At 41.4% G+C, this 8,906-nt stretch overlaps 1 long non-coding RNA gene across 1 annotated transcript in view; it reads right to left on the reverse strand.

The window, feature by feature from the left end:
* Positions 1-3,073: 3,073 nt before the first annotated feature.
* Positions 3,074-8,906, reverse strand: part of LOC135507846 (uncharacterized) — a 27,218-nt gene continuing 21,385 nt past the window's right edge. Inside the window, exons 2-3 of the long non-coding RNA XR_010450715.1 lie at positions 6,675-7,414; positions 3,074-6,263 (exon numbers count right to left, since the gene is read on the reverse strand). This is a non-coding gene — a long non-coding RNA (uncharacterized LOC135507846). The remainder of the gene's footprint in view (positions 6,264-6,674; positions 7,415-8,906) is intronic.

The following is an 8,906-nucleotide window of genomic DNA, read 5'->3' on the forward strand; positions in this document are numbered from 1 at the left end:
ATTTGCAAAGTTGCTAATTAGATACAATGCTAACGTTGTCTGGGATGAGATTCTAACATGCAACCTTGGGTTGCTAGACATTTGCGTAATACGCCCGACCAAACACCCTCTGTTCCTTTTTTGCCATAAGTAACCTTCTGTCTTATGTTATGTTCTGTTCCGGATTTACATTTACTATGTTACATCTAGTCTGTAACCAGGCTGGTCAAAGAGCCATCTCCTCGATGAGCTAAGAGGTTGGAGCCCACTGCTCATATCCAGATTGTATCACATTCGGCCGTGATTGGGAGTCCCATAGAGCGGTGCACAATTGGCCCAGCATTGTCCGGGTTTGGCCATCATTGTAAATAAGAATTTGTTCTTAACCGACTTGCCTCGTTAAATAAATAAATAAATATATATATCTCTAGGCCAAAGTAGAGACACAGCAAATGCTGGTAAAACATATCTGTTCTCCCCCCTGCCAAAACACATTTCCTCAATGATTCAAAAGCCATTGGTAGCGCTAGTGTAAAGGAAGCAGACAAACACAGTAAAATGTTGAAATAAAAATGTAAGAGTTTAGCCTTTCAAAGTCTCCATGCTTGACATCCACTAGTCAGTCAACCATGAATTACTGCACACATCAGCTTACACTGAGCCGCTTTAGCCCCATGATCACTGCAGTCTCACAATGCAGGATTAGTTCTCCACATCGGAGTAAGAATTTACATTGGTTACCACTTCAAAACAAAGTAGAAATATTAAAAACTCTTCGTTTCTATAGAAATTAAATCCGATTCATTATTTCATTTGGTATTTCTAATTCTGCAGCCATTGAACTCAAGGTAGAGGTTTATTTTAGTTGCCACAGATCTCCCTGGAGAAGTGGTAATTGTTATTGAGTGGAGGGAGAGTGTCGTTTTTGTTCTGCCCATTCTGCTTGTGCCATTTTGTATTTTGCTTGGTACATGTATGTTTTGTTGTTTATATGTTAAAAAAGAAGCACAGGAATGTCTTGTACATATTTGAAGAAAGAAATTAATCAATGTCCACCCAGTGAGCAAAGACGTTAGATTAATTTTCAGTTCTGAATCAAAAGTAGAAAATACTTTTTTTTCAGACTTTGAAATCAGGTACATTTTCTGTTCTAAATCAAAGTTGAAAACATGTCATTTACGGACGTTGTAAATATGTATTTTTTGGGTCATTGATTCTATGGCCAAATGTCATCTGTACATACAGTACATTCTCAATTAAGCATTATATCACAATATTTTTTTAGCCATTTAATATAGGAAAGCGGAGCCAACTAAAGATCGCAACATAAAATATTTATTGCTCCCATCTGTTACATGCACTAATTAGTGATGGGTCGTTTGCAAAGGAACGGCTCTTTTTGGTGAACGCCGGGAACCGAATCACTTCGGTGAAGTGTAAGCCGGCTGAACTCACTACAACAGTGGCCTTGTAGACTTTAACCAGTGTTTTTTCTGGTTAGGTCACATGATCAGGATAAACTCAGGAAACTGACCCAGTATTCACTTACTCAAGCATTATGGTGAGGTCACAGGCACAGCAGTTTCCACAGTGACCACACAACTGCCCAAAATGGCTGCCATGCACGATGCACCAGAGATGGGTGATAGTACCGGGTGTGTCACCGTCTCCTCAGAGGTGTGGTTCAGTAAACGGCAGCAAATCTGTCAGCGCCGCCAGCCCTGTCCTGTTATTAGGGAAGCAGCTGCATCACACAGGAAAGTTGATCAGTCAATAGAGCCATTTACCAGAAATGTGAGCGATTCAAAACATTGGAGCAACTTCTGTCCCTCATCATTCAATTGCCATCATCTAGAGAATAAGCTTTCTGGTGCATGCAATACTTTCTATTATGTTTTCCCTTTGGTGTTACTAGTGCAGTTATTCCTTGTTTGGTAACTACTAATTCTCTGTGGACTCATAAGTTGCCTGGAGAATCGTTTTACAGCGTCCTTGTTTCATTTTCCTGACCTAGTAAACTAAATTTAGTTTATGGAGAGTTTATCAAGTTGATAATTTGAGCTCAACAAACAAGCCATGTCAAGCTAGAGACAGAAATCTAGAACCTGGATCCTATCATCCATTGAGTAAAATGCTTGCAGCCCACACGGACCTGGCCTCTCTCTGAAACAGGGGCAAGTGTTATTGTGGAATGTTCTGTTTAAACGATCTCAAGGCCCTGTACTCAGCTGGAGGGCCCAGGCTCCAGGGTTAGTTAGGGCTTGTTCTACAATGGGTTTGATGGAGAGAGGGGTGGATATTGATGAATGGGATAACAGTGGGTAGAGTTTCGACCCTGGCTGCTGTTCACTCACCTAAACCTTATTGAGCACTAATGAGTTCTGATGAGACGCAGACCCTACTGTACTACAGAGAAAGCCTCCTCAATACTCCTCTTCTGAAAGTTGCCAGGCTGCTTTCAGGCATATTGTAAACATGATATATGAGACAGAGGGCAACTGAAGCACATAGTATGGATTCCTGAGTGTTCCTGAGATTATTTGAACATGTTATGGACCCATAAAAAGTGACTGACTTGAACTGTTCAAGTTTATTAATTCAGTACCATCTGAAGTAAATAAATGGTATTTTCCTCTCCGCTTATAAACCTATTGCTTAAAATAAACAAAATATATACAGTTATCAATATGAAAGCAGTAAATGTGCAATCAATGAGCTTCAAACATAAATGGCTGGGTGTTTTTCAGTGAGGATGAGAGGATATTTTCAAATGTGGTCAAAGCCAACATTGCCATCTGCTGGTGAAATTAACAGTGTGCACAATTGAAACTTTCACAAATCATTGATTGTGGGAGACTACATCCTTAGATCTGCCCCTATAATACAAGCATTCTAGGATAATATTTAGCTTTAGGATGAGCACACTAGAGCAGACCTGTACTGGCTCTGACATTTCATTTTCACAATCTTTTCAAACACGGTTCCAGCAATTATGGATGTTACTAGAACAGTGCAACTTGACTCAGTAAAAGGTACAATTATTACACTGTGTCCATGCAGTACATTTGAAAGGACTGGATGGGTGTCACAGGAAAATTATCTTTATTATCTGACATCGGGATAATTGACCAAACAGACATTTAAACCACTTCAAGTTACAGTTGAGTAGGAGAATTTTAGCTTATCTATTGTGATTGCACATCATCTTACGCTAAGTAAACAGTATATTCACATGCCAACTACAAAAGGTGATCTAAGCATGGTAGCAAAGTAAAAGTCTAAATATGATAACATAGTAATAATTTCAACTCCTTTTCCAAGTTCAGGCCATCATACTATTCAGACAGGACAATGATTGTGTTTTGTGACCTGGTGTCTCTTAAAAAGGTTCCCAATTGGGAAATGTTGATCCCATAGTCAAAGCAGTGGTATGGCTTCTCACAAGTTTAGATTTTACAGGTTTACAAAACTCTTTTCATATCCAGTACAGTCATAAACAGATTCTCCAGTGTGGGTTTGCTGATGTGCTCTAAGGCCAGAAATCTGCCCGAAACACTTCCCACAGTCAGAGCAGCGATGGGGTTTATCTCCAGTAGAACGCATGTGAGGAGGCCTATGCGTAACCTGGTGTGTTTTTAGATAATCTACCCGGGTGAAACATTTCTCACAGTCAAGACATTGATACGGTTTTTCTCCAGTATGTTCACGCTGATGTATCTTTAAGTGTTTTCCGTGGCTAAACTGTTTCCCACACTCAGGGCAGACATAAGGCTTCTCCCCAGTATGCATTCGCTGGTGGTCTATAAGGTTGCCTAGTTTACCAAAGCTCTTTCCACAGTCAGAGCAAAGGTATGGTTTTTCTTGTCTATGTATTATTCTCTGATGATTTTTCAATTGGGTGGAATTATTGTAGCTTTTCTCACATTCAGGACATTGGTATGGTTTCTCTCCATTATGCAACATAATATGAACTTTCAACCGATCTGATCTTGTGAACTTCTCATCACAATACGTACAATGAAAAGGCTTCTCTCCAGTATGTAACCGCTTGTGTTTTTTCAAATTACCTTCTGAAGATAATCCTTTCCCGCACTCAGAACAGTGGTGAGGCTTCTCTCCAGTGTGTATCCTTTCGTGTGCTTTTAGGTCTTCTTCTATAAGGAAGTTAAGACCACAGTTAGAGCACAGGTGAGGCTTCTCTCCAGTGTGTTGTTGTTTATGTCTCTTAAAAGGTCTCCAAGATGTAAAACTTTCGTTACAGTCTGGACAGTGGTGACGGGGCTTCTCTCCAGTGTGTGTGTACAGGTGATGGTTAAGACCTGTTTGTGTTGTGAAAGTCTTTTCACACTGAGAGCACTGGTAAGGTCTCTCACCAGTGTGTATACGCACATGTTCTTTAAGATGTGATCGTTTTGAGTATCTCTTTTCACAGATGGGGCACTGGTGAGGCTTTACCCCAGTGTGAGTTCGCTGGTGGGCATTAAGGTTGCCCAGTAGAGCAAAGCTCTTTCCACAGTCAGAGCAAATGTAAGAAGATGCTGTATGCACTGCTCTCTGGTGAACTTTTAATTTGCTAGAATCATGGAATTTCTTCTCACAAACAGGGCATTGGTAAGGCTTCTCTTCAGAATGTATTTTCATATGATCTTTTAACTGGTCAGCTCTGGTGTACCGCTTATCACACTGTGTGCAGTGGAAAGGTTTCTCTCCTGAATGTAACAGCTTGTGTTTCTTTAAACAACCTGCAGTAGAGAAATTTCGCCTGCAGTCAGAGCAGTGGTGAGGATTCTCTGTGTGAATCCTTTCATGTGCTTTTAGATCTTCTAATAAAGGGAAACTAACACTACAGACAGAGCATTGGTGAGGCTTCTTTCCAGTGTGCTTGTGTCTTTTCAATTCCAATGCATTTGGGAAATATAAATTGCAATTCTCACAATGGTAAAGTTTCTCTCCGGAGTGTGAGGACAGATGCCGCTTAAGATGTATTTGTTTTGTGAAAGTCTTCGCACACTGAGAACACTGGTAAGGTCTCTCACCAGTGTGTGAACGCAGGTGTTCTTTGAAATGTGAAGCGCTATGGTATTTTTTCCCACATTCAGGGCAGTGGTGAGACTTTTTCCCAGTGTGTGTTTGCTGGTGTTCTGTCAGGTTGTCTTGTTGAGCGAAATCTGTTCCATAGTCAGGGCTACGGTCAGGTTTTTTGACAGTATGGGCCATCTCTTGACATTGGTTTTCTACACTTCTGGTAATTGATCTATTCTCAGAACCAGGCTGAGAATCAGGCAGCTCCTCAGCATGAGTCTTCATATGTTCTTTCAACTCCTCTGAAGTACTGTACCTATTCTCGCAGTACAAACAGTGGAATGGCTTTTCTCCAGAACTGACTTGCAGGTGTTGAATAAGATCGGAGCTTTTTTTGACAGCAAGTGACATTTCCTGACATTCTTGTTCTTCATGTCTGGAACTTGGTGACCTATTAGCAGAACTAGGCTGAGAATCAGACTGCTCCTCATGAGTCATCATATGATCTTTTAACTCATTTGACCTCTTGTCGAATTGCAGACAGTGGAAAGGTTTCTCTCCCGTGTGTAACAGCATGTGTCCCTTTAAAGTTTCCTCAGTGGAGAAACTTTGATCACAGTCAGGGCTGTGGTGAGACATCTCCACCTTGTGTAATAACAGGTGGTCTTTAAGATTTGACTTCATTTTAAAACTCTTCTCACACTGACCACATTGGTAAGGCCGCTCCCCAGTATGTGCCATCATATGGAGTTTTAACTGGTCTGATCTGATGAACCTCTTGTCACACTCATGGCAACAGAAAGGCTTAATCCCTGAATGTAGCCGCTTGTGTTTCGTTAAATACCGCACTGTAGAGAAAGTTCGCCCACAGTCAGAGCAGTGGTGAGGCTTCTCTCCAGAGTGCACTGGCAGGTGTTGATAAAGATTTGAACTATTAATGAAACTCTTGTCACACTGTGAGCACTGGAAAGGCCTCTCACCACTATGTATTCGCATGTGTTTTTGAAGACCTGCATTGCTAGAGAATCTCTTCTTACATTCAGGGCATTGGTAAGAACTCACAGAAGAGAAACATTCATCGCTATCTGAACAGTGGGAAGACGTCTTTCTAGAATGTGCCTGCAGGTGTCGTTGAGGGTGTGATAGCTTTGTGGAGCTCTTCTTACGTTGAAGGCTCTTTCCTTTGTCAACTTCCTGGTGTTGCATGCCTGATGTAGACAATGCCTCCACTGATGAGTCTGAGGACTCAGGAGGACATACTCCTGTACGAATGACAACAGAAAAACATGTCAGTAGCTGCAACAAGTTACACTATATCAACTTCGGAAAGGAAGAGGTGCAAAGCTCGCTCACCATTCATTTTTCATTTAATTAAACAACTATTAGAAGATTGATGTTTCAGCCTTATTCAATGAACTTCATCTGAACATCAAGCTTTAACTGTTAAATAAAATATGTTAATGATGAGCGAGAGTGTGCACTTTTTCCCATTTCAATGCACATTTTTTTTTGGGGGGGGGGGGGGGGGTCACATCTCAACTTACATTGGTTATGTGCCCTCCACTTCTTTCCACAATATCAACTTTGCATGATAATATCAATTGTGCTCGCAAGTCCAATGTGACGTCATTACCACTTTTAGTGGATCTTTAATACAATCTGTCTGTTCATACCTGTATTAGCAAAGATTGATATCATATCCTCCTCCTTTTCCACTTTGATGTTGAATCTCTGCCCCAGCATAAACCTGCAGTCCTCCAGCAGCACTGTTGCATCCTGCTGTAACGACTGGGCTCCACTGTCACAACCAGGAACCAGTGACTCCCTCTGCTGGGGTATAATGAGCCACTCTGGAGCTGGAGCCGCCAACTGCCTGTTGTTGGGTAGCCAAACCCCTCCCTCATTTGGTTCACCATCGCAGCTTGCTTGTGAGCTGTCCACCTCTACAGTCGCTGACTGGCTGGGACTTGTTGGCACATTGCTAGCATCTTTCTGTATTCCTTTGATGTCTTCTTTAAGTTGGAGTAACTGAGAGATTCCCTGGTCCTCTGAATCCATTATGATTGCATTTTCACAATACTCCCCTACTATACGACGCAATGAGCGTTGACTCTTTCCTTTGACTTCTGATCCATCCTTGCCCCCTATTCCACAACGGTCGCACAAGTAATGTAAATTGTCCTCAGATAAAGTATATAAACTCAGTTCAATTTCGTCCAACAACGTTTCCCTCTCCCGACTCATATTGCCCTACTCTCACGTCACAACCACGACCGGTTAGACAGCAAGCTTTTGCAATGTCTCGTACACTTTGCCCACTTCACGTGTGATATGTGCTGATGCTAACATGAAAATAAAGCTGAGTGTTGCCTCCAGGGTGCCCAGAACTTATCTAGGACATGTCCTCGCTCTCCTGAAATAAAAAAAACACACACAGAAGGGGAATGAAAATCAGCCTGCCTCCACTTGTTCCCCACTGACACTGTATGAGCTTAAGGTAAACAAATACTAAATGTTTACTGAATGGCACCACAAGCGTTTCCACCGAAACAGTAACATTGTTTAAAACAATATTTATTGGACTTGTTCCTGGAGTGCCACAGGTAGGCAACTGTAGGGTTGTGTCAACCATCACATCTGATTTAATCACATCATCAAACAGTGGACTAATTGGCGAAATTCAAAACACCAGTGCCCAGTTTCCCGAAAAAGATGGAACATATCAGTACTTTCTGATTTGGTATACCCCAAAAGAATGCTGTTGGTCATTAAAATTATTAATGTCAGTAGACCTCTGATTGGCCTGCTCATCCAGTGAGCCAACATTACATAGTGTTCTATAAGGAAATGGCAAGCATTTTTGAAACTATGATACAAGTTTGAGGTGGGGTTTTTTGTTTCTCCAATTTAAGCTTTGGCTACAAAGAGTATACTGTAGGATGAGTCAAAAACCTTATTTGGGTAAGAGTGAAAATAAAATTAACTTTTAAAAGTGAGACTTTCACTGGACAGTTACTTTAAGCTTATGAATGCTTTAAAATTATGTATCGTTCCTATAAAAACAGCCAAAGATGTCACATGCATTTCCCAATACTTTCTTTATATTTTACCTCTATTTAACCAGTTGAGAACAAGTTCTCATTTACAACCTGGCCAAGATAAAGCAAGGCAGTGTGACAAACAACAGTTAAACAAATGTAGACAATAACACAATAGAAAAATCTATGTACAGTTTGTGCAAATGTAGAAGAGTAGGGAAGTAGGCCTGCTGTGAAATAATTACAATTTAGCACTAACACTGGAGTGATAGATGTGCAGATGATGATGTGCAAGTAGAGATACTGGGGTGCAAAAGAGCAAGAGAGTAAGTAATAATATGGGGATGAGGTAGTTGGGTGTGCTATTTACAGATTGGCCATGTACAGGTAGAGTGATTGGTAAGCTGCTCTGACAGCTGATGCTTAAAGTTAGAGGGGGAAATGTAAGTCTCTAGCTTCAGCGATTTTTGCAATTCGTTCCAGTGGCAGCAGAGAACTGGAAGGAAAGGCAGCCAAAGAAAGTGTTGGCTTTGGGGATGACCACTGAAATATACCTGCTGGAGCGTGTGCGTGTTGCTATGGTGACCAGTGAGCTGAGATAAGGCGGGGCTTTAACTAGCAAAGACTTATAGATGACCTGGAGCCAGTGGGTTTGGCAACGAATATGTAGCGAGGGCCAGCCAACAATAGCTTACAGGTCACAGTGGTGGGTAGTAAATGGGGCTTTGGTGACAAAACGGATGGCAATGTGATAGACTACATCCAATTTACTGAGTAGAGTGTTGGGGGCTATTTTGTACATGACATCGCCGAAGTCAAGGATCGGTAGGATAGTCAGTTTTACGAGGGTATGTTAGGCAGCATGAG

Source organism: Oncorhynchus masou, chromosome 21, assembly GCF_036934945.1.
Source record: "Oncorhynchus masou masou isolate Uvic2021 chromosome 21, UVic_Omas_1.1, whole genome shotgun sequence".
Lineage (NCBI taxonomy): Eukaryota > Metazoa > Chordata > Actinopteri > Salmoniformes > Salmonidae > Oncorhynchus > Oncorhynchus masou.